Source organism: Cebus imitator, unplaced genomic scaffold (genome assembly GCF_001604975.1).
Source record: "Cebus imitator isolate Cc_AM_T3 unplaced genomic scaffold, Cebus_imitator-1.0 Scaffold169, whole genome shotgun sequence".
Classification (NCBI taxonomy): domain Eukaryota; kingdom Metazoa; phylum Chordata; class Mammalia; order Primates; family Cebidae; genus Cebus; species Cebus imitator.
Window position 1 is genome coordinate 3,508,207 of NW_016107484.1, and position 25,653 is coordinate 3,533,859.

At 58.8% G+C, this 25,653-nt stretch overlaps 1 protein-coding gene across 4 annotated transcripts in view; it reads right to left on the reverse strand.

Annotated features, from left to right (window-relative positions):
• Positions 1–25,135, reverse strand: part of NCOR2 (nuclear receptor corepressor 2) — a 245,887-nt gene extending 220,752 nt beyond the window's left edge. For 2 of the 4 annotated variants that reach the window (XM_037744259.1, XM_017544426.2), the window contains exon 1: positions 24,831–25,108. The gene's annotated coding sequence lies outside the window, so the exon portion shown is untranslated. Of the gene's footprint in view, positions 1–24,830 lie in introns of all 4 variants that reach the window. The other 2 variants (XM_017544443.2, XM_017544438.2) reach the window with 1 other exon arrangement.
• Positions 25,136–25,653: the final 518 nt, after the last annotated feature.

Genomic DNA, 25,653 nt, shown 5'->3' on the forward strand with positions numbered 1-25,653 from the left:
GTGGGTGGGGAGTGGGAAGGGGAGAGCTGGAAGCGGGTGGGGACTATGGGTTCCTGGCTACAGGAGGGGAGGGCTCCACGGAGGCCTTGACCTTTTGCCCTCTCCAGACCCAACTGGAGCCTTTCCCACCAGACCTGGCAGCCACAGGAGCAGGGAGGGCCGTTGCCTCGGCCCCCTCCAGGACCTGTGACTACTCAAACTGGAGGCTCAGGATAAATCCTCCCTCTCAGCCCAGCCTCCCCTGGCCAGCGGCCACACTGGCCACAGCAGCCACACCCTCGGCAGGGCCACAGGAAGCACATCTTCCAGAAGAGAGAAGAACGGATGTTAACAGAGCACCCATGGTGCCCACAGAGATGGGCAAGGCGGTGACAGCAGCCCGGGCTCCATTCCAGGCCACCTCTGCACTGGGCACCGGGGCCAAGACCCTCAGCGCCCACCCCAGGCCCTGGGAGCCTTCTAAGCCAGCATGAGCCAGCGCTCTAAACTGGACCCCACTGACCCACAGATCAGGTCCTGGTCCCAAGGGGTACACATGACCCCCAGAAGCCTTCCCTGCAGGCTGGAGTTTGGTGACTTCAGGCACAGCACAAGCCAGGTGCCCTGAGACGTGGAGGTGGCTCACTGCCCTTCCAGGGTCGGCCCAGGTCCATGGGTACATCCTCCCACATGGGTAAACAAGGAGCCTCCCTGTCCCCTGCAGTGGTGTCACCTGGGCCCCGTCCCTGGGGTAGCCAGCAGCCCAAGCAGCAGAGCAGGAGGGAGCAGGCTCTGCGGCCTCTCCATTGAGAAGCCAAGGGGTAGGATATTTTGTTTTCCTTCTGCAGTGACAGCTGAGGCAGCCCGCCCCGAACCAGCTCTCCTGAAAACTGCAGAGGCAGCCACCCGGAGTTCACCAAGGTCTCCGGCCCCGCTGGACTGCACCAGCCGAGGGTGGGCGGTGGGTGAAGATGGGGTCGGAGCCTCTCTCCCTCCGTTCCTCCTCCACCAGCCAGGGCATAGGCCGCCAGACCAAGGCTAAGGGGCTGGCAGCGGGGATGTGAGCGGACAGGGCCTGCAGTGGGACCAGGAGGGAGATGGGGGCTGGGCCGCAGCCCCGTCCAGAGGGGGACTAAGGAACAACCCGTCCCCTCCCTGCCCAGGAACGTGCCCCAGGCCCCAAGGCCACCTGTCTGCTCCCGACAAGGGAGGCTGCACTGACAGCAGGCACAGCGACAGGGGAGGAACCGCCATAAAAACCATGACAGCCACCATCGCGGTAATAAGAACAGGCCACAAGCAATCCCACTGCCCGGCAAGGCTCTCCATCCTGACCCCATTTCAGGGGTGGGGAAACAGAGACCCACACAGGGTCACCTGCCCCAGGTCACACAGCCAGCAAGGGCTGGGGAGACGGGACCCCGGGCGTCAGACCCTCTGCCCTCGGCCGCCCCATTCTCCAACCCAACGGCGCCCTGGATTTAGCAGGGACCGGGCTTCCCAGAAACCTCGCCGTCCATCTCATTGCAGGGTGTGGGGCCGCCATCTGAGACAGCAGCCAGCCGGCAGGAGCAATTAGAGGCCAGGAAGGAGCCGGGGTATCGACCGCTTTCTGGAGGGAAGCGGGGCACGCGGGCTCTGGCGAGTCGGGGTGGCGGGGTGGCAGGGTGGCAGGAGCCTGGCTCACCGCCAAGCACCGGCCACAACAGAGCAGGGAGCGCGGCCCAGGCCCAGAGGCCGCAGAGGCCCCACGTGGCCACACGGAGAGGCCATCTGTCCATCCACCTGTCTGTCCAGCTCCGTCCCCCTCACAGGGAGCGACAGCCCCCAGGGGCCTGACGCCCAGGGTTTCACTGCCCCACACAAGGCTAAACCCCTCGCACTGAGTAGCGCATTCATTCCTACAGCCACCCTGCATCCTCCGCCACCCCAGACGGAGGCAGTGAGGCAAGGAAGGCCTCCCAGAGAGCTCCTGGGGCTGGGATCCACACCCAGCGTCAGCCAGTACCCCTACCCGGGGAGCCAGCGGGGCGGGAGGTGACACGGGGCTCTGTGGGAAGGGTGCCCTGGGGACTTCTGAATGAGATGGAAATTTTGGGAAAGCTCTCTGCACCCCACAGTGGCCCTGTCGGTAAAAGAGGCGCATCACAGCACCTGCCTCCAGTGTGTTGTAGATTAGCAGGTGCCCTGAAATGTCAGCTGCTGGCTTCTCTCAGAGAGGCCTGCCCCACCCCCAGTCTGCACCCGGATAGATAAACCATCGTGGACCCTCCTCAGCCTCCTCCCCGCCCAGGAGCAGGGTCTGGCCATTAGAGGCTCCCTGGAGGGCGGGGGGCACCATCCGCCAGGCACAATTAATTGCTGGGTGAAGAGATGGTGAAAGAGATTTGTCACGAGGACCTGGGGACATTCCAGGTGGGAGCGGTGGCCGGTGGCCACACTGATTTAGTCACCTGCCTTCCACCTCACAAGCAGGCCCTGCCCCAACTCAACCCCCAGGGACATCCTCCACGCCAGCCCCTGACCCAGCACCCGTGACCTGCTCCCAGGAGGGACCCGCTTCCATCCTTCAGCCGGCGCCCACACACAGGAGTGGACATCGAGGCTGTCACACAGAGTCTCCGGGGTTAGGACACACAGCCCTGGAGTAGGGCTAACACATAGAGTCCTGCGGGGGCCTCAGACAGGCCTGGCACTCCGATCCAAGCCCCGAGGCATCGCACCCTGGCAGGGGACCACGGCCTGTGTGTGTTGCTTAACTTGTCAGAGGCCATTTCCTCAGCGGTGAAATGGAGACAGTTACTCTAGGGTGGCTAAAATCAGGCATCTCCTGCTCCAACCCAGCGCTGATGTTTTTTCAAAGCCTGAGAAAGGTGCCTTGCTTCCCGGAACCTCAGTGTGCCCATCCGTAAAACAGGGAGGATGCCAGGGGCTAATCTGAAGAGAAATTTACAGCCTGGCACCCAGCAGTACTCAGCTGAAGCTCACCATCGGGGTTCACCAGGCCACCTTCCCAGGGCCCCAGGCCAGCCCGCAACCCTACAGAGACACCAATGTCCCCAGCACCTGGGACAGCCAGAAGCAGGGCCCAGGGGGAGGGAGCAGAGGCTCATGATGAGAGGTAGATGAATGAGCCCACCTTCCTGGCCTCCCCCTCCACAGCAGGTCCGGGAAACACAGACTTTGGGGGCCACCAGGTTGGGGCCAGAGGCCAGGGACCACAGAAGCACCCAGAGACAAGGCAGCCCCCACCCAGATCCTCCTGGACTGGGCTCTGCGGAAGCCTCTGGGGTCTCAGGCACAGGCTTCCCCCGCGTCCCCATCAGCTTTCGGTCCCGGTCTCCACACCCAATCCCTCCACACCAACCCACCCACACGGGGCCCCTCGCAGCCCCCACCACATTGATGGAGACAAGGCCCAAGGATGCCAAGCAAAGGCAGCTCAGCCCGGGCTCTTTCTCATGTCCCGGTGAGCTCAGCTCAGCTCGGTAGTGGCCCAGCTGGGGTCAGGGGCCCTGAGTCAGAGCAAGAAACACAGCAGAAACTGAAACAGCCCAGTGGCCCCACACACTCCCCAGAGTGAGCCATGGGAGCGAGCCACGCTGATATCCTGCCCCATGCTGGGAAGTTCCTGCTTCTGTGGCCAGGGCGGGGGTGGGGGACAAGTGGCATGAAACAGCCTTTCGGCTTGGGGACCCTCTCTGGGTCCAGTAGATGAGCAAAGTGCCATGCACGCAGGCAGAGCGGTGAATGGGCCCCACCCCAGTCTCCCTGTCACCCCAGACACATGCAAAGCCACACACTACCCGGGGCAGCAGTTGGGGGTGTGCGTAGGTGGAGCACAGGCAGGCAGGGGGGACCCATCCCAGGGCTCAGCCTGCGGCAAGGCACAGAGCACAGCTCTCGTGATCTCAGGACAGGGTCCAAGACCCGGGTTCAAATCTCAGCTGCACTGCTTTCCAGCCCTGCAACCCTGGGCTCATCCCTTACCCCTTCTGATCTGCTTCCTCACCCGTAAAACACAAACTCAACTCACAGGGCTGACTCAGAGGCTGTGCGAGCGAACGCCTGAAAAGTGCCCAGCATACAGTAAGAGCCTAATAAATATGTACACAGTCTCCGCTCTGCCACGGCAGCTTGCCACAGTTTCAGTATGGTGGTCTGAAAACATTAAACAAACTTCCACAAACAAACAATTCATAAGTTTTTGGGTTTTTTTTCCTCACTCTGTTGCACAGGCTGGAGTACAGTAGTGCGATCTTGGCTCACTGCAGCCTCCGCCTCCGCCTCTGGGTTCAAGAGATTCTCCTGCCTCAGCCTCCTGAGTAGCTCGGATGACAGGCATCTGCCACCACAGCCAGCTAATTTTTGTATATTTGATAGAGGCCTTGTTTCACCATGTTGGCCAGGCTGGTCTTGAACGCCTGGCTTCAAGCGACCCACCCACCTTGGCCTCCACAAATAAACAATTCATAAGTTTAGGGTTTTTTTTTTCCTCACTCTGTTGCACAGGCTAGAATGCAGTGGTGCGATCTCGGCTCACTGCAACCTCCACCTCCGCCTCCCAAGTTCAAGAGATTCTCCTGCCTCAGCCTCCTGAGTTGCTGGGATTACAGTTGTCTGCCACCACGCCCAGCTAATTTTTTTATTTTTAGTAGGGATGGAGTTTCACCACGTTGGCCAGGCTGGTCTCAAACTCCTTGCTTCAAGCGATCCACCCGCCTCAGCCTCCCAAAATGCTGAGAATACAGGCATGAGCCACCTCGCCCAGCCAGTTCCTAAGTTTTAAGTTGTGCGCTGTTCTAAGTAGCGTGATGAGATCTTGCACTGTCCCGCCCTGTCCAGCCCAGGACGTGACTCCTCCAGTTGCCCAGGAGGCTTCACAGTGCGGATGGTCCTGCCTGTGAGTGTCCGTCCAGGGGATCGGGTCAGCTGTGACAGTGCAGCAGTGCTTGTGTTCAGTGGCCCCAAAGCACAAGAGCAGTGATGCGGACATATTTTTAACATTGTCTTTTTATTTTATTTTAACGTAACTTTATTGTTTTTGAGACGGAGTCTCGCTCCACCACCCAGGCTGGAGTGCAGTGGCACTGTATCAGCTCACTGCAGCCTCCGCCTCCCGGGTTCAAGCGATTCTCCCGCCTCAGCCTCCCGAGTAGCTGGGACTACAGGCTCCCACCACCACACCTGGCTACTTTTGTATTTTTAGTAGAGACAATTTCTCCATGCTGGTCAGGTTGAATCATATATTTTTATATGACAAAAGTATGTTATAAAGAATACATATTTATATATGTAACAACATATATAAATACACACACAAAATGAGAGATAATTCTAAAATATGTAAGATTATAAAATAACCGTAATAACCATGACGGTGTGGGATCTGGTGAAGGAGCCAGCTGGTGGGAGCGAGGGGCCTGGGGTGCCCCAGGCCGGGCAGGTCCCCTCCTGCGGGACCGCTCCTCCGCCGTCACTCCCCTCCACGTCACACCAGGCCTCCTGAAGGTGCACGGAGCTGAGACCTGACTGGCAGCAAGGAGCCGGCTGTGTCGATATGCAGGGAACAGCATTCCAGGTGGGGAACAACAAATTCGAAGGCCTGGAGGCAGATGCAGCGGTGAGGGCCGAGGAGCTCCCAGGCAGCCTCTGGATTGATTCTCAGTGCAGTGGGAAGAGGATGGAGCGTGTGGGGCCAGAGGCTTGAGAGTCTCATGGTCCTTCTGACGGGATCCCTCTGGCTGCAACTCAGAGACCAGACAGATGGGGCCAGAGTGGACTGGGGACCAGGAAGAGGCTACTGCAGTCGCCCAAGCCAGACAGCGACAGGGTGGGGGTCCATCACGGTGCCTGGTCTACCGTTCTTTCTTTTTGTCATTATTATTAATATGAAAACAGAGGGTCTGTTAACTTTGGGGGGAAGGGGGCAGAATCTTGCTCTGTCACCCAGGCTGCAGTGCAATGGCACAATCTCAGCTCACTGCAACCTCCGGGTTCAAGCGATTCTCCTGCCTCAGCCTCCCGAGTAGCTGGGACTACCGGCGCCTGCCACCACGCCCGGCTAACAGCAGGATGGCAATGCCGTTCCCCGAGCATACGGTCACTGTTTATTCTTCTTCTTCCACCTCACAATAACAGCATATTATCTTTACTATTCCTGGTATTTTTTTCTGTGCTGCTGGGGGTGGGGTGCTCCACGGCCAGGTCCCCACCCCAGGGATGTTTTTGGCTGCCTCATGACTGGCACGTGGCCTTTGGGACAGTCCCACTCCATAAAAGTCACCCTCCCTACACAATTTTCAAATGACCTGGCCATTAAAAAAAACCTGCCAGAACCAGTCCACATACCAGCGGTGTCTTAAACGTCACTCTCATCTCCCTTCAGGCCCGCAGGGCTCTGAGCGGCTTTCTCTGGAATCCACGCTGACTCAGCGTGCTGTGCCCCGGCCGGGGAGTGTGGGAGCTGGCCACTCCCTCCCGTTTCCCCCTTTCCCCTTACCCGGCGGTCGGTCGGGGCACTGCACTGATTGTTGCTGTTGTTAATTCTGTGTCGAGTCAAGTCTGTATGAAGGAGGAATTTCAGTGCCCAGGAGTAGAGGGGATTTTCCAAGTCTATGGGGTATGGTCAGGGGTGGTTGGGATGCTGTGTGGCACTGAGCCAGGGACCTAACCTCTCTGAGCCTTCGTTGCTTGCCTGGCAATGATGATGGGTGCTGGGTCAGGGATCAGATGAATTCACACGGCGTGTGCTGGCCCTGAGGCGGGCATGCAGCTGAGGGGCTGGCGGTGGGAGGGGCAGGGCCATGCTGGAGGATAAAAATCCCGCTCCCCCTGTCTGGCCAGGTGGCCCACTGCCCGCCTGGCTTTTGAGGAGATAAGCCGCCTGCTCAGGTTCACGTTCAGGATCAAATGAACCCACTTAATCCCCTTAGGGATCTCTGCTGAGCTGGCTCCTCGGGGGCCTGGGGAGGAAGGCAGCTGAGCCCCCGAGTAGAGACCCCCACCCGCGAGGCTGGGCACAGAGAAGGTGCCGAGGGCTTCCTGCCCCAGCGCCGGGGGACAGCACGCTGAGGGAGCCCCAGGACAGAGCAGGTATACATCATGGGCTCACCATCACATCCGACGTGACTCCTGGCTCTCCACCGATACCCAGAAGGTAAATGCCCTTCTCCAGATGGAGAAACTGAGGCCCATAAAGAAAACAGCCTGCCTGAAGGTGACACAGCACCTCACTGGATCACTAGCAACCCCTCAAGACAAGCTTAGCCCATTTCACAAAGGGAGAAACGGCGGCAAGAACAGGGCCTGGGGTCACCGCTCTATCCCACTGGCACAGCAGGGGCGGGTGGGCAGAGTGTCCGCCTCCCTGGGGAAGCACACTGTAGGTACTTACGAGAAGTATGTGAATGAGCCACATGCACATGCTAAACGCAGGCTCCGAGGAAGACTCCTTCCCCAGACCTCCCTCACCTCCCGGGGTCCCTCGCTAAGATCTTGTATCACAGGGGGCTGGTGGGAGTGACTGTAGCCCCCAGAGGACTCTTGGCAAGGTCTGGAGGCATTTCTGGCTGTGTTGAAGGGGGCTGGGGCGCTGCTGGAGTTTGGGGGGAGGGAGCAGGGGTGTGGCTAGGCAGCCTGCAATGCCCACAGCAGCCTCCACAAGAGAATGACCCAGCCCCACAAAACTCCAACAGTGCCCCGGCTGAGAACTCTGCCGTTCCTACCGAATGTCTGAGAGCATCAGTTGGGCACCTACTGTGTGCGGGTCCTCCTGCTGGACCCATTTAAGAAGGGTCCATCACAGGGCTCAGAGAAGCAAGGCTTTCTGCCCCACCTAATGGAAGACAGAGGCAGGACCGAGCCCGGGTCCCACTGACTCACAGCCCCACCCCAGCTGACAAATACCTGCCCATCCTTGAGGACTCTAACCTACTGGGTCTAGAGTTGGGGCTCCAGAATCTGTACGTTTCGTCGCCGCTTCCCCCAAAGCCACTGGTGGGGGGAGGGTGGTGAGTGGGGTGGAGACAGCGCTGTTTCTTTTCATCAGAAGCTACACTGGCCAGGAGGCTGGCAGTCTCTCTCTGGGGGGTGGGAATGCGGTTGTATTATTTTATGTACAAGCTTTTTGTCCCTTAATTTTCCAGCTTATAGAGAACACATTTGTTCTGCTTCTAAAAACCAAAAACACTCTTTTATGTACAGCAGTGGCCAAACCACAGGCCCAGCCTGACCCTGGGTGGCTCCCACTGGGACCTGGCAGGGTGGCCCACACCTCACTGGAGGCCAGCCGACCCAGCGCAGCCCCATGGAGTACCCCTGGCCTCACCTGGAGAAGCCCAGAGCCAGCAAACCCACTCGCCGCAGCACCCGGGCACCCAGAGGCACTCTAGTAAGTCCACGGCAGCCCGTTTCCACAGCAAGCACCTGATCACCCCAAGTGGCCTTCTCCAGGGAAAATGCCAAGCCCATGGCACGTCCCCAGGACAAAATACTACAAGAAGTTAAAATTAGCCAACTGGATGAAACTGCACCAGCGCCTGGTGAAAACCTGTCACCGTCAAGATAAAACGATCACAGCTACCGCCACGGCTCAGGATGCTGTGTCTATTACCCTTCTCATTCTCCAAACAATCCTAGAAGGTGAGGACTACGGAGGGCCTCATTTTACATATTGGGAAACTGAGGCGGAGTCAGCAATAACGTGCCTGAGAACACACAGTGTCTGGAACACACAGTGTCTGGAACACTCAGGTCTGCCGCTTGTCTAGCGGAGAGAACGGCTGTGCTGAATTATACGCAGAGCTGTCAATACGCGACCACTTCTGACCTACAAAACTGGCAGGTACACGGCTTCCCCAACAGCAAACGCAGAGCAGATCAACGCACACAGACCCACGTGTCCACAGACAAGGCGGGGCCCCAGGGGGTGCAGCGATACACAGAGGCTGGTGGAAAAGCCCAGGCCTCAGCGAGAGGCAGCGACCTCCAGGAAGGGGGCTCCCGGCACATGAAAGTCACCTGTAATTTTCTTCTAACAAAATGCCACCTTAGCTTACAGCCCCAAGCTTGGCATTCTGGTCTGAGGCTTGGCCGGCTGGGTCTCCCTCTCCCCTCTCTCCCCTCTCCCCTGGCCGCCTCTTTACCCCCAGACCTCACAGTCCGTGACAAGCTGGCGGCCCTTCTCGGGGCCTGGGACCTGCAGTCTCTTCCAACAGCACAGGAGAACTTCTCCCCACTAAAGATCCAGTTTCACTTACTTGCAGGCTTCAGGTTTCTGGATGCAGGCCTGGAGGCCTGGGGGCAGGAGGTGCGGCCTTTTCTTCCTCTTTTTAATAAGCTGGAGGCAGCAGCATGTGCCCGGGCCCTGCTGTTCTGAGAACCGGAACACCTGCCCCTTGGGAAAGGCCAGAGCTCCCAGAGCCCACCCGGGAGACTCACCCGGGAGAAATCAACTGTGGCTTGTCACAGGACAAGTGTTTTTCTGGTCAACCACTGGGACCAGCTACCCCAACTGGATTTAAGGGATTTTTTTAAAAAGAGAAACAAAATGGGCTGGACTCAGTGGCTCAGACCTGGAACCACAGCACTCTGGGAGGCCAAGGCAGGAAGATCGCCTGGGCTAAGGATGGCAAGGCCAGCCTGGGCAGCAGAGTGACACCTCGTCTCTACTAAAAATCAAAACCATTAGCCGGGCGTGGTGACATGTGCCTGTAGTCCCAGCTACTCAGGAAGCTGAGATGGGAGGATTGCTTGAGCCTGGGAAGTCGAGGCTGCCGTGAGCTGCAATGGCACCACTGCACTCTGGCCAGGGCAACAGAGCAAGACTCTGTCTCTCTCTCTCTCTGTCTCTCTCTCTCTCACACACACACACACACACACACACACACAAACATACACACACAAACACACACACACACACATATACACAAACATACACAAACACAAACACACACACACACATACACAAACACACACAAGAAGAGAAAAGAAAGAAAGCACCAATCTCCCCGCTTCGTGTCACCCCTCCCCACGCCAGGGCTCCCAATGGTCATCCCTGCCTCGGTGTGTTCCTCACCAGCACGGCCCTTTACAGCGTGCGTTTCTCTCTTCACTCTGTGCCCTTCAGCCACAGCCCCCAGGTCAAGGCCAAGAAACTGAGAGATAACTCAATTCCAAGGTCACCAGCGGTAGGAACGCGGCCATTGTCTCCATGACCACATCACCTACAGCCCTGTTCCCGGCTGCCGGGCCACAGGGAAATCACAGGTCCGTAGGGGCACCAAGTGTCCTCTACCTCTGTAACAATTTGCCACAAACTCGATGACTTAAAAACAGCACAAATTTTTAGGGGGTTTGGGGTTTTTTTGTTTGTTTGTTTGAGACAGGGTCTCACTCAGTCACCGGGCTGGAGTGCAGTGTCTCGACTACAGCTCACTGCAACCTCCAACTCCAGAGCTCACGTCTCCTCCCATTTCAGCCCCCTCATTAGCAGGGACCACAGGTACCATGCCCAGCTATTTTTTTGTATTTTTTGTAGAGACGGGGGTGGGGGGGTCCCACTATGTTGCCCAGGCTGGTCTTGAGCTCCTGGCCTCAAGCGATCCTCCCACCTCAGCCTGCCAAAGTGCTGGGATTACAGGCGTGAGCCGCCATGCCAAGCCAGCATAAGTTAATGCAGTTTTAGAGGTCCGAAGTCTGAAATGGATCTAACAGGGCTAAAATCAAAGGTGTCGGCAGGGCTGCGTCCAGTCTGGAGGCTCTAGGGGAGAACCTGTCCATCACCCTGTATGGCTTCTAGCGGCCGCCTGCACTCCTTGGCTCATGGCCCCTTTCCCATCCTCACAGCCAGCAGCGCAGCATCTTCCAATCTCTCTGACTCTGACCTCCTGCCTCCTTCTTATAAAGACCGTTGTGATTACATCGAGCCCACGCAGATAATCTAGGATAATCTCCCATCTCAAGGTCAGCTGGTTAGAAGCCTTAATTCCATCTGCCACCTGAAATCCCCTTTGCGGCGTAAAATAATATATTCACAGCTTCTGGGAATTAGGACATCTTGAAGGGACCACTCAGCTTAACACAGGCTTCAAAAACAAAAACCTTTGGGCCTCCAGGGAACTCCCAAGGCCCCACCCCACAGATCCTGAACTCCCAACAGGCGATTCTCCAGGGTCCACGTGCCTCAGTCTCCCCACTGCTTCACAGCATGGGCGAACATGCCCAGGGCCACCACCTGTATGTGAATACACGTCCCCAGCAGAGCAGAGTCTAGCGTCTGATGAAAACGTGATTGGACAGAGCTCTGCGGCCTGTCACTAGAGACCTCCCTCTCTAGATTTACAACAAAGAACTTGTCAATACTTTTGAGCAACGTTTTTTTCTGACCAGACACAAACGGCCCTATTGTCCAGCCCATGCTCTATAGTGAGATGCATAAGCAACCCCAGTGCTGAGGCCTGCACTTCCTTGCGTCCCTGCGTGCCAGGCTGCAGATGGCTTTACACAGAGCTGCTGCAGGGCACTCGAGGGAGGAAGATGCCCACGGGCCCGAGCAGCCAGCGCCGCACTCCACAGCTGGTGTCTCTCAAAATGGGGAGTGGGGGGCTGGGGAACCAGAGGCCACCCGAAGCTGCTCCGGATGTCCTTGGCATGGTCAGCACCCTCCCCCCAGCTCCTGTGACCACGCTCTCACAGACCCCTGCTCAGGAGCCAGGGCCCCGGGGCAGTTGAGCAAGGAACCGGGCGAGCCCTGCCCCAGAAGCACATAAAGCCATCAGCAACGTGAGCCCTTGTGGCACTTAAAGACGACCGAGGGCACCACAAAACGCATGATGAAACGCCTTCCTTGCTTCAAAGCCCTCTGCGTCTCCTTCCTGCCAGAGCTGCTGCCAGGTGGCATCACTCCCATTTCACAGGTCCCAGAGAGGCTGTGCAAAAATCACACAGCAACCTGGCAGGGGGCTGGGTCTCCAGGGCCTGTGGCCTCCCCTCGCGCCACCTCCAGATCAGGGGCCCTCCGGGCGGTTCTGCGTCGCCATGGCGCTCCAGCCTCCCACCGTCCAGCTGAGCATCCAGACACGGCATGCCTCCTCTGGGAAGCTCCCTCCCCAGGTTCCCTCGTGCCGCTCCCACTCCACTCCCCTCTCTCCAAGGCAAAAGCGAGGCCCCCCTTCCCAATGTCAAACCTCACGCTGCGCCTCCGCACCTCCAAGCACCCAAAGGCACTCCTGACGGCACGGCAAGCAAGGAGGCGGCCTGGACCCACGGCCGGGGGCTGTGACACAGAGAGGGCGGCGAGAGCCTGAAGGTCACACAGCAAACCGGGGAGCACACACCGGAGCACAGCACGCTTCCACCTCCACGTTCCCACAGAGGGCCGCACAGTTCCGGGAGGCGTCGCTGCAGCAAGGGGGCAGCGCCCAGGGCCCAGGTGCTGGGAGATGCAGCTTCCTGCCCGCCGCGGCAGCTGCTATTTATAGCCAAGCAGGGAGAAGCCAAGACAGGCAGGGTCAGCTTCCTGCACGGCAGAGCCGGCCACAGCCCGGGAGCCTTGGAGGGTGACCCGGAGGGGGATGGGCTGGGTTGGGGCAGAGACATGGGCTTCGATGCCCAGGGCTGGGCACAAGGTGGACTCAGGACTGTCCCCGGTCACTCAGGAGGGCCACAGTCCAGGGGAAAGGAACGAAAGCACGGAACGGGCCCTGCCCATGACAGCTGCCCACCAAGCAAGCAGCTTAGGAGCTGTGAGTCCTGAGCCAATGACGTCACCACTCTGTGCCTCAGTGTCCCCATCTGTAAACAGGGAAACTAACAGTTCTGGCCACACCGGGTTATTGTGCAGCTTAGATGAGCTAACCCATGTGGTACTAAGCGGACTTGCCTGCATCTTCTCTGCCAGCTCAGGGCCCTGTCTGGAGCACCCTCAGCTCTGCCCCTGCCTGCTCATACACCAGACAGCCACGCTGGGGCAGGGGCCACTCCCGCACCAGGACACCTGCAGAAGCAGCTCTCCCTCCCACACCCCGAGCACGTGGCAGCACAGGGGATCCCGCCCCAGCCCCAGGGCACAGACAGCTGTGACAACGTCCTCGGCATGTGTGCATGAGTGTCACCGTCAGAGCAGCCCCTCCAGGCGTCCACTCCCCACACAGCAGGCACTGCAGTTACCCCCATTCTATAGACGCAGAAACAAAGCACAAAGCCACAGAAGAACTCAGCTGAAGAAACACAGAGGGGTCCCCACCCTTCCCAGAGTTCACTGCGGTCTTGCCAAACAGCAGACAGGCCTTGCCGGCCCTGGGAATCTGCCCAGAAAGCAGCTGTGGGTCTGGCCCCCTCGAGCTTGGTTCCTCGGGGAGAGGAGCAAGGGCCAGGAAGGGTCTGTCTCGAGCCACCCCTCCATGGGAACTGAGGTTTAAAGTCCCTCCCCACTCCCTGGAGTCGCCTGGTTGTGATGCCCCAACTTCTTCCAAAACTTGGCGAAGGGAACACCCACACAGCAAACTGAAAACAGTCAGCGCCAGCCCAGCCCACGTGGAGGTTTCTCCGTGCGCCCAGCGCCAGGCAGTCAGCACCTTCCTGCAGGACCTCACGTCACGCTCAGGACAACCTCCTGAGAGAGGAAATCTGCTTATGCCCATTTTACAGATGGAGAAACGGAGGCGTGAAGCTAGAAGTAGGCAGAGCTTGGCTCTCCCACAGCCTGGCCACTCTGGGCCTCACTGTGGGCTCATGTTTACCCGTGAAGCTCAGGGGCCAAGCTCAGTGCGAGCAAGGGGTGGTCACGGCCACCAGAGGAGGCAGAGAGAGGAAATGGCCACAGGGTCAGTGACGTGGGGGCTCTGTGGGAGCAGGAGGGGCCACAGGCGGGGGAGGGCACGGGGGTCAGGCACAGGGATGGATGGGCGACCTGGGATCCCCAACGAGCACCAAGGCACCGGGTGAGGCCATGCCCAGCCAGAGCCCAACGCTCAATATCTATGAGGCACCCATGGTGTGCCCAGCGCTGCTCTAAAACCTGGGACACAGACAGGCAACCCACCCTGTGGAACGGTCCATTCTCGCAGGAATGACAGAAGACAGCAAGGTGATCGGCATGTGAAACCACCATCCATCAGAAGGCGGCACCCTGGGATATAACTGCGGGGAGCCGCAGAGGGTGCAGTTGTAAATATGAGGACACCATGCCGGGCTGCAGGGCTCACGCCTGTAATCCCAGGACTTTGGGAGGCTGAGGCAGGTGGATCACCTGAGGTCAGGAGTCCCAGACCATCCTGACCAACATGGGAAAACCCCATCTCTACTCAAAATACAAAAAGTTAGCCCGGCATGGTGGCGGGCGCCTGTAGTCCCAGCTACTTAGGAGGCTGAGGCAGGAGAATCGCTTGAACCCAGGAGGTGGAGGTTGCAGTGAGCAGAGACTGTGCCACCACACTCCAGCCTGGATGACAGAGTGAGACTAGAAGAAGAAAAGGAAGTAGGGGGGAAGGGAGGGAGGGAAGGAAAGAAGGGAGGGAGGGAGGGAGGGAGGGAGGGAGGGAGGGAAGAAAGGAAAGAAGGGAGGGAGGGAGGGAAGGAAGGAGGGACGGATGGACAGAGGGACGGAGGAAATCAGAGAAAGAGGGTGGAGGACCGGGAGGAGGCCTGCGGATTCTGGGAAGAGTGCCCCATGAGGGCCAGAGCGAGGCCCCGCGGCGGGAGCTGCTGGTGCATTTCAGGATAAATGTCGAGGCCTCAGGCTGCTGTGGCCGAAACAGAGCGGGCCAGGGGAGCAGGTGGCAGAGGACGGGCCTCTGCGGAGGGCAGAGCCTCATGGAAGCAGCGGGACTCTCCTGCCCTGGCGGTCACAGGCCTCCAGATGGCTGCCGCGTGGGGTCTCGGGGTGACCGGTGAGAAGCAGGCCGTGACGGGAGCTGCATTCGCTTCCCAGAACTGCTGTCAACAAAGCACCACACACCGGGACACGAAGCCACCCACATGTACTTTCTCACAGCTCGGGAGGCCAGAGTTCAAAATCAAGGTGTGGCAGGGGCGGCCCGTGCTAGAGGCTCTGTGGGGCTGTCCCCGGCCTTCCTCCCGCCGCCTCGCTCTCTGCCTCCGCTGTCCACGGCCTCCTCCTCTGTGCCTTTTTGTCCTCCTTTGAGGACAAGGGCCACTGGATTTGGGGCCCACCCTGCCCGGCTGAGCTCATCTGAGTTAAACGCATCCACAAAGGCCTCGTTTCCAAATAAGGTCACATCCTGAGGTTCTGGGCAGGACATGAATGGGCGGGAAGGTGGCAGAGGCACTATCCAGTGCCGTACAGCAGCCCAGGCCAGGGCACCAGAGTGGCAGAGGATGCAAAAGTGCTTAAAAACACCCAGGAGGGTAGCAGGTGGCGTGGGTGGGCAGGGTGGCAGGTGGCGTGCGTGGGCGGGGTGGCAGGCAACAGTGGGTGTCTCCTAGCTTCTCCCATTTGCCTCGTCCCCCGGTTTACCCAGCTGTGGGTACCAGCCAGGCGCCACCGCCACTCAGAATTCCTCCCAGATCTTGACCCGGTGGACCTGGCCAAGCCCCCAGGACCCTGGATGTGGCCCCTGACTCCTGCCAGGCTCCGGAGGGTGACATCCCCTGCTGGCCCCACGCTGACAGGCCTGGTCCAGCCTAGGGAGAGGCCCACCCAGGGGCCTGCACTGCATTCGGCCCCCACCCCCCCCCGGCAGGCTCTCCTCTTTAGCCTCCGGAGCAGAGCTGGTGTCAGGCAAGTTGCCATGGTCATGGGGACACCACGGCAACATTGGGGCCCATGCTCCCTGAGGGTCTCAGCAGGTACCACAGAGTTCAGCTTGAGGGCAAACGGCGTCCTCCAAGGCCCTCCCCTGTGGGTCTGGCCACTGGGACTAATGACTTAGAGCATCCCCAGACGGGTCCCCTGGGTCACAAAGAGAAATCGACTCCCCCACTCACCCCACCTCCAGACCCGGCCCCATGTCTCCCCAGCCTCACTGTAGAATTGTGGAGAGTGGGCCAAGGGGAAGCCACGGGTGGGCAGATTGGGGGCGTACAGGCCTCTGTGGACGCGAGAAGGATATCGACTTTTGTTCAAGAAGTGGTGGGAAACCCCGCAGGCTGATGGAGTCACGTCACTCTCGCTGGTGGGCTCCACTGGGCTGCCTGCAGAGAGGGGACTGTGGGCACAGGACAACGGCCAGGAGGCGGCTGCAGTCCCAGGTGGGTCGAGAGAGGGCTGGGACCCCGTCCATCACCCCAGGAGGAAGCCCAGAACAGGGCCCTGGGGGAGGTGGGGTCCTGGGTCCACTTTTTTTTTACACAGGTGGGGTTCGAGGTCCCTTTTGGACACCCCTGAGCAATGACAAGGAGACTGCTGGGTCCGCCTGCCTGGCCCTGGGGTCACTGTCCTGGGCCCATGAGTCACAGACAGGAGGGAGAGGGGCTACGACACGGTCTGCAGGGACAACCACACCTCAACGGGCCCCTGAATGCCTTCGCTTCACAGCCCGTGAGGTCACGTGCCACTCATCACCCGATTTCACCGCTGGGCAAACCTCTGCTAGTGTCCAAGGCCAGATCACTCACACCTGTGGGTCCCTCCTGGTCCACTCATCAGCCCTAAAACACAAACCCAGGCCACAGAAAACCAAATGAACCCTGGAGACAAGAGGCAGAGAGGGCCTCCAGACCCTAGAAGAGACTGACCCCTGGAGCCGCCCAGCCAGCAGGCACAGACGCTCATACACACAGACACGTGTGGGCCAGTGGTGACTGCTCGCCCAGGTCCGGTCCAATTCCACCTCCCACAGCCCACCCTCTGACTCACCTTCCTCCCCATTTCCTTCCAAATGCAAAGAAAGGTCAGCAGGAGGAAGCGGGGGGGCCTGAAAGCATTGGCCACAAGTCCAGGTTGGAACCAGATGCCCCAGACGACCCTCGGTTTCGGACGCACTTGTTAATATTGCCTCCAGAACAATCCCAAGGTCTGTGAGCACCGGATGCTGAGCGCCCCACCTCCAGGGCCTTCCCTCAGGCCAAGCAGTTCTTGAGAGCCCCATAAGGCCCTAGAAAGGGACATATTTCACCATCCAAGTCACTCACTGTCATCTTCCCAAGTCGGACCCCAGAACAGTGCCCAGTTCTCACCCAGGGTCTGACCTCGGTGAAGACACTCCATAGGGCCAGCCTTTGGATTCCTCCTGTGGATGTCGGCGCAGACGATGGAACATGAGAGCATCTTGCAAAGCGTTTTCCTTCGCTTTGCTCCTGCCTGATCCATCTGCCCTCAGGAACTGAGACAACTCTCCAGAATGTGTAAGATAAGATAAAAATCGGGGAGCAAGGTCCGGGCAAAGAGAAAAAAAAAAGTCAGAGACAGACAAATCCAAAATCAGGATGACGCAGATAAAGCCAAAACAAAAACCAGTGATTGCAGAAGGCAGGCTGCAAATTGGGCTCTGAGCTTCCTAGTAGCCAAAGCTAAGAGGGAAACAAGATGGGTTAAGGCTTTGGGAAATTGTAAAAACCATACAGTGCCACAGAGTAGGTGCTACAGCAACTATGTACCCCTCTAAAGAAGGTGTGACAGTCTCAGGATTTTAAGAGGCCAAAAAGTTGTGCCAAAAAATCAGGCCAATTGCTTCCTGACTTAACCACCCCCGCTTTTCTATTGCATTCTACAGCAGCAAATTCTAACCATAAGCATCAGCGTAACTCAGCAAGAACAGGAGCCCAGGCTAGAAGAAGGGGTTTTAGGACCTCCCCGGAATGACCTTCAAACTCACACCCCTCTCTGGGCCGCGGTTTCCTTAACAGGGAAACCAACCGTGCACACAGGCTGCACTGAGGTCAGAAACTGAGGCACGTCAGGGGTCGGCAAGCATCCCCTGCGAAGGGACGGAGAGTCAATATTTTCGGCTCTGTAGGCCTTCCAGCCTCTGTCACAGCCACTCAACTTTGCAAACGTTGTACCCAAAAGCAGCCACAGACAACATGTAAATGAGTGAGCGTGGCTGCGTTCCAATAAAACTGTATTTATGGACACCGAAATCTGCATTTCATATGATTTCACATGTCATAAAATATTATTCTTCTTTCGATTTTTTTCAACCATTAAAAAATGGAGAAGCCATTCTCAGCTTGTGCACCACATAAAAACCCGAGGCGGGCTGGCCGGACCCGGCCTCACACCCACGGCTGGCCAACCCTTGCTTTTCCACGTTCCACAGTCGGCTCGAGAACAACATTTTCACGTAGGATGTGACGATGACGGCAAAAATCAGATCCGAATATATGGGGTGACACCACTTTGGTGTTTGTTGTTAAAGGGAATGCACACATCCAGTCCATTTAAGGCCGGCATATGCGGAGAGCATCTCAGAGGAAGCTCAGGCGCTGGAAGCTGCGACTGCCTTGGGGAACAGAAACTGGGAGGGCAGGAACCCGGGGAGACGTTTACGCAATGTGTTCGTTTTCTTTTTTATAAGTCAATGCATTCTCTATAATTTAAAAATTAAGCTTTTATAAAGCCCAAAGCAACTGGCAGAGTTTTGAATGCATTACTTTGTTTTTCTATATTTTTCCAAAGTATAAAAAGCAAAATTATCCCCAAAAATGTTAATCAAAGAAGTCCATGATGTATTAATTCATATCAGAAGAAAATACACACGATCCCACTTAGAGAGCAGGACGGTGTCTTGTGCAGTATCGGCTCGTGCAGACAGACCCCGTGCAGGGTGCCTGGGGGAGTCTCTACTAACCGAGGATTCCTCTGGATCCGGCTGGGGTGGCCCCCATGAACCTGCACAAAGGTTTTTCCACGTGGGCTCAGCCCTGGGAGGTAAGAACTGCCCACACTTCGCAGGACCTGGGGCTGTCTCCTGTGCTCCAGAAGTGACAGCCAAGGAAGGATCTGGGGAGACCGCTCCAGGTATAGGAGATACTATGGACACATCGTCCAGTAGGGGTGTGTCCACAGGCGGCCACTCAAATTTACTTCCTTATGTGTTTATTTAATTATTGAGATGGAGTCTCGCTTTATCACCCAGGCTGGAGTGCAGTGGCACAAACTGAGCTCACTGCAACCTCCGCCTCCCGGGTTCAAGTGATTCTCCTGCCTCAGCCTCCTGAGTAGCTGGGACTACAGACGCACACCACCACACCCGGCTAATTTTTGTATTTTTACAAAATGAGGGGGTTTCACCCATAAGAGATGGGGTTTCACCATATTGGTCCGGTTGGTCTTGAACTTCTGACCTCGTGATCCGCCTGCCTCAGCCTCCCAAAGTGCTGGGATTACAGGCGTGAGCCACTGCATGTGGCCTCAAATTTATTAAAGTAAATAAAAACTAAAATTTCATCCTCCAGTTGAGGCACTCACTTCAAGTCCCGGGAACAGAAGCCAGGAGGGTGGGAACGGAAGGAGACTCCCCCAACACTTTTGGGCAGTTTTAACGCCTGAAGCCTCTTGGCTCTCAGCGACTCTACTCAGGAGACTGAGGCGGGAGGTTCATCTGAGCCCAGGAGTTCAAGCCTGCAATGAGCTGTGATGGTACCACTGCACTCCAGCCTGGGTGACAGAGCAAGGCCCTATCTCACAAAAAAGTTGGGGTTCAGGTGGGGCCTTAGGTAAGGAATCAGATACCAAGAGCCCAGGTCCTGCTCCCAAACACAGAATATGACTTCATCCCAACCCCATGAAGCAGGGTGAAGCAGCCACAGGTAGCTATTCAGATTTCAGTGAATTAAAATTAAATAACATGGGCAGCTCAGCTGCTCAGTGGCAGGGACCCACTTTTCAAGTGCTCTCAAGTGACAGACACCTAGTGGCAAAAGCATGGGACAGCGCAGTGGCATCCTCTCCCATCACCACGGGAGCTCCGGACAGCCGTCTCAGGCTACCCTCTAAGGCGGGCGTGATTTTCTCTCCCTCCCTTTGAAGAATCAGGAAACCAAGGCCAGAAAGTCAGAGGCTTCACTGAAGTTCTTAAAGAATGGAAGCACGATTCGAACCCTACTCCTTTTTTCAGGGACCAGGAGCAGCGGGGAAACTGAGCCCTCCCCCAGAAGGCCTCCCCTGTCCTCCCCCGCCCTCCCCCAGAAGGCCTCCCCCGCCCTCCCCCGCCCTCCCCTGCCCTCCCCACAGCCTCGCCCACTCTCCAGGCTGCCCATGACCTCCAAAGATTCCTGGTGCCCAACAGACACTAAGTGATCAAAGGCTAATTGAAAACCTCCCCAGCCTTCAGGGCAGTGGGGAGGGGGTGAGCACATTTGTGAAACACACACGACCCACGGAAGAGGAGCCCACCATCTCCAAAGGGCGGCAGGCCCAAGCGGGAGCTCTGGGGAAGAGGCGGGTCCACTAGAGGACCCTTCTGAGCAGCTCTGAAGAGGGAGGAACAGGTGGCGTCCGAGCAGCCTGTAGGTGGGGACGCGGGTCCACACAACAAATTCTGTAGCAAAGTTTCTGCTGTCCAACAGAGAGCAGAAAATGGAAACAGCAGCTCCTGCGACACACAGGAATTCATTCAATCCTCACAACCGCAGAGTCAGAATCAGCAGCAGCATCCCCATTTTACAGATGCGCAAACTGAAGCCCCAAAATGTGAATAACTCGTTCCCAGCCTGAAGCTACAGAGCTGAGCAGGAAACCCAATCTCCATGCCCTTCACCCCTGAAGCGCTCCACTGTGGCACAGGTGGCCAGCAATGTCCCCATTTTGCAGATGAAGGCACCTAACCCCTGAGAGCCCAGGGCACTCACCTGGGCCCACTGTTGATAAATGGCCACGCTGGAGCTGGCAGTGCTACCTTGGCACCTCTTTTGGGGATTATCCTCTAATATTTGTTTAGGACAATTCCTTCTAGATTTATAAACCAAAAGCTCCTTCCTCAAGGCTGTCTGGGGCCAAATGGGCGGAGCCGTGTGGAAGTGCCCAGGCTCAGAAGCCTCACTCTGCTCTAAAACAGACACGGTAATAACGATGAGGCGAAGTTCATTCATCATAAGCACAGGTCCTCCCACTGTGCAACCTCGGGTGAGCCTGGGCGAGCCTGGGCCTGTGCCGTCCTCTGTAAAATGGGAGGGAAGCCACCATCTGCCCCAGGGCCTCGCTGAGCACAAGCCCTCCGGCTGCACCGTACCCCGGGGCGACACGCTGGCCTGTGGGCACTCCAGGCCACAGAACACCGAGCTGCAGCTTTCTGGAGCGCCGTGTTAAATAATTCAAAACCATGTTTTCATTTCAAAATAAACACAGCAGTATCGCCAAGGCGAATGCCAAATTTGCATGAGTGTTTAAGATAAAATGAGACTTCAAAGAAATGCCAGGCCCTGTCCTTCTCCCCAAACCCTGGGGAGAACAACTTCTCAGTCTCCTGCCCCCCTGGGGCAAAGATCCGTAGGTGCTGCTCAAAGAAGAAACGTCCTTTCTGTCTTCAAGTCCTCCGCGGCAGCTCCGCAAAGCAGCTCTGCAGCCACAATTCTTGCTGCACTAACACGATCATGAATGATCCCAGGTCTTAATTCCTAGTTCCACATCCAAGCTGTGTGACCTCGGGCAAGTCACTTAACCTCTCTGTGCCTCAAGTTCACCATCTATAAAATAAGATCATAAACGCACCAACTCATAGAAGGGTTATATGAAGAGTAGACAAGTGGATTTTCGTAAGCACAGTTCCTGCAACACACAGGTGTTGGTTTTTATCACTAGTGTATGATCGAAAGCCTTTTCCAGCCTGGAGGCTGAGAGCTTGCAGGATGGGTTGTCAAGTCGGTTCCCTGCCTCCAAGCTCCCTCAAAATATGCCCAGCTGGGCTTTCCCAAGCATCACTGCCCTGGGGACCCCACACACCCACCTAGGGGCACGGGCCTTCTAAGCTGTCACCCTTGGTCTGGGCCTAAAAAAAACCTTGCCCTCCTCAGACAGCAGCCCGAGCTCGGCCCCTCCCTGCCCCACTCCCACCCTGCACCTCCGGCCGGAGTTACCAGCTCCCCCCGGCAGGTCCCCAGTCTCCAAGGTGTCACCAGGGGAAGCTGCTGTTTAGCCTCTGAGATGTGAAGAGGAAACAGAGAAGGGAAAAACACACACACAAATAAAAGCTCTCAACCCCCCGCGGTCACAGGCGTCATTTATGGGGCTTTTCAGTTCAGACAGTGTCAGGAGGAAGAGCTGGGGCTTCTCGGCAGTAAGCTCTCCCTTCCCACAGGCAGTACCCCAGGAGACCCTCCGGCTGGGCTCTGCGTAGGTGCCACCCCCGCCTCCCATCTCAGAGAGAAGCACCAACTTCTCCACCTACACTCTCAGGTGGGGGCGGGAACACAGAAGATCGCGCCCCCTCTCAGCCGGGGGGAAACCAGGCCAGGCAGCCTCCACACCCAGCGTGAATGGCAGACGCTGGGGGCCAGGCCTCCTGGGGCTGCCTTCCAACTCCCGAGGTGGGTGTCTGCGCTGCCAGCGCCCCCTCCCCGCCAGGCCCGGAGAACAATCGAGCCCTCCCCAGCAAGGGCTTCCATGCAGTAAATTCGTGTTTGCAGAGCCCGGGGAAATCTTTAGGAGGTGGCATGAGTATTATTAATTGGGGGAAAGGAACAGATTATGCCAAATAAATCCTTCCCACGTAACCAAACCCTCTCCAAGACGGGGAGGGGGGCGCGCGGCCCCAGGCGAGGTCTCCAACCCTCACCGGGGCCTGACAGCCACATTACCATTTACATGGATTTATCAATACTATTGATCCCCAGCAGCGTAAATAGCTCAGTGGGAAGAGGCCAGGGCTGGGGCCCCGCTATGCTCCCGCCCCCGCGTCTGGGCACGGGCACCACAGACTCCCCCGGCACCCGCTGGCGGTGGCAGCAGTGAATTTCCAAGCAGGGACACGGCAGGCGGCTCGGGGAAGCCAGACAGGGCCCGGGATGCCCTCGCAGCCGCTGCCGACTCGCCAGTCACCGCAGGCTCCACCCCCTCTTCAGCGCTCTGCTGGGCCTGACTCAGTCTTTGCATCTGTTCAATGGGTGGGGGCACCTGCCCTTCTTCATCCTCTCAGGACAAGCAAAGGGGAGTGGGAAAAGGCCTCCTCCCTCCCCCAGATGTCCCCACTGCCCACCCCCAGGCAAAGATAAGGTGGCCCCTTTTCACAGGGCCACGCTGGATGAAAAGCGAAATCTTAGAACCCGGGAGTATTAATGGCGACACGGTAGTCACAGTAACACCTCCAAGTACCTAGGGATTGACTGGGACAGACGGTCAGCTGTCACCACCACCCTGTGAACTCAGTGCCATTCTGACCCTCATGGTGCAGATGGGAAACCTGACGGGCACAGAGAGGTTAAGTCTCTGTCCAGGGTCACATTCCCAGGAAAGCGGCAAAAGTCAGATTGGAACCCAAGGAGTTGAGGTGCACAGTGCGCCATCCCACCACCTCAAGGCTGCTTCCCATTGCTCGGCCCCTCCTCAGCACGCCCAAAAGAGGCCACCTACAAGGGGCACAGCCTGCCCGGGGTCGCACTCCCGGCGCGGCCTGACCACGAGAGCCCCTCACATCAAAGCTGCCGCAGGGACCCAGACCTGGCTGAAAAGGTGAGGCCAGCGGCAACATATCCCAATGCGCCCAGAGCTCCCCCACCCAGCCCACAGGGTCCTCCGCCTTCTCCCCTCCTCCCCTCTTCCCTCCCCCCTTCCCGCCCTCACACATCCTTCCTCCATATCTGCAAAAAGGAAAAAAAAATAATAATCATAATAAAACCAGTTCTCACCAACGGGGGAGAGGAGGAGAGGGAGGAAGGGAGGAGGCTGAGCCGCCAGAACAGATCCGCCCCCGCTGTCAGCACCAGACCCTCGAAGAGCCGGGGCGCGCGAACAGGCGGCGGGAGGACACTCGCTTCCAAAAAAATAAACCTACGATGTAAAAATAACGCCGGGCGCCGCACGCTAATTGGGCCCGGGCAACAGCAGCGCCCAGGTACAGGGTAGGGTGTCTCTCCCTCCCGCCCGCCGTGCCCTCCCGCCCTCGGCTTGCTCGTCCTGCAAGTGTCTGGGGCGGGGAGGGCGCGCCCCACGGGTGCCCCCACACCCCGCAGGCCTCTGAGGAAGCTGCCCTCAACACCTGGGCCCGGGGCTTCCCAGTCCTGCCCAAGTGCGATCAGCTCTGAATTCCAACTTCGCAAAGTAGTGGCATCCCAAGTAACCGCACAGCCCGGGGGAGGGACCAGGAGGCGGCCCAATGAGGCGTCACCAGCCGCGGGAGGCAGGCCCAGACACCAGGAACACCGGCCCGCGGGGGAGGGGGACAGGGACGCCTCTCCCTAGGGACTCCGCCCAGAGCCCCGTGGCCCCAAGTCCCACACGGGCAAGGCTAGCTCTCCCCCTCAGCTGGCGGGAGACCCCACGCGCCCTTCCACAACAGCCAGGCCAGGGAGCTCGGGGTGCCATCTCCAAGGGCTTTCAAACCCGCGCTGCCCAAAGGAAAATAAGGCGCAGTGTCGCCCCCCCAGGTCTGGGGCTGCACCGGGGACTACGGACGCCTGGCGGCCAAGTCCCCAGAGCCGGCGCACACGGTGGGTGGCCGCTCCGCGCATTTCCAGCTCGCCCCCCGCCCACCCCAACGCCACTTCCCTCCTTCCCGCCCCCTCTCTGGGGAGCTGGAGTTCCCCTAAGTTCCCCGGCGCCCCCGAGCACGAGGGCCGCAGTGTCGACGGGGCGCCTCGCTCCCCAGCAGGCCACCCCCCGAGAGCGCCAACTCGGAGTGCAGGGGCCCCGCCAACTCCGCCGCGTGCGCCGCCTGATCCTCCCCGATCCCCCGGAAGCGCACCCCGCGCCTCCCCCCCGCCACCCTCCGCGGGGACCCTCGGCCCCAACTCACCTCGCGGAGGTGGCAGCAGTGGCGCCCGGGCTTGGGGCGCGCTCAGGCCGCCGGGGCGCTCAGGCAAGTGGCGGTGCCGATCGGGCTGGGGGCGCGCAGCAGGCCCAGCCTCGGGTCGGGACGCGATCCTCCCGCCGCCGCCTCCTAGGGCGCCGGCCCGGGGTCCCCGGCCCGCAACTTGGCGCGCATCGTGAGGCGCAGGGCGCGGGCGCAGGGCTCGGGCGGGGCGCGGGCGGACGCGGGGCTCCGGTGCGGCCCGGCCTGCCCGCGGCTCCGCGCTCCCCGGCGGCCGCGGCGGCGGTGGCGGCGGCGGCGGTGGCGGCGGCGGGAGGGGGAGGAGGGGGCGGGGCGGGAGCCCGGGAGGCGGCGGCTCGGCCTCCCAGCTCCCGGCTCCCCGCCCGCACAGACGCGCCCCGGCCCGGCCCCCTCCGGCTCCTTAAAGGGCCCGCGCCGCCTCCCCAGGGCCTGCGCGTCCCCACTCCCGCGCGCACGCTGCGACACACACAGACACGCACGCACACACTTGGGCGCGACGCCGAGTTTCTTTTTGGCAGCTCTCCGTGGAGGTGGGGGGAAGCACCTCCCAGCCGGCCCCATCCTCCTCCTCCCCAGTCCCTGCACCTTACTGGAAACGCGTTTCAGCTATTAAATTATAACTCTGGAGGGGCCACTGGATGGGGAGGGGGCGCGCAGGGAGGGCCCCACACGGGGCCTTTTAAGAGCACGCTTGGTGGGGCACTTGGGGACGCGAGCAGACAGTAGCGCGCAGAGCCCTCTCCAGGCAGGAGCACGCTGGGCCTCCCCAGACCCGAGACGCAGCCTG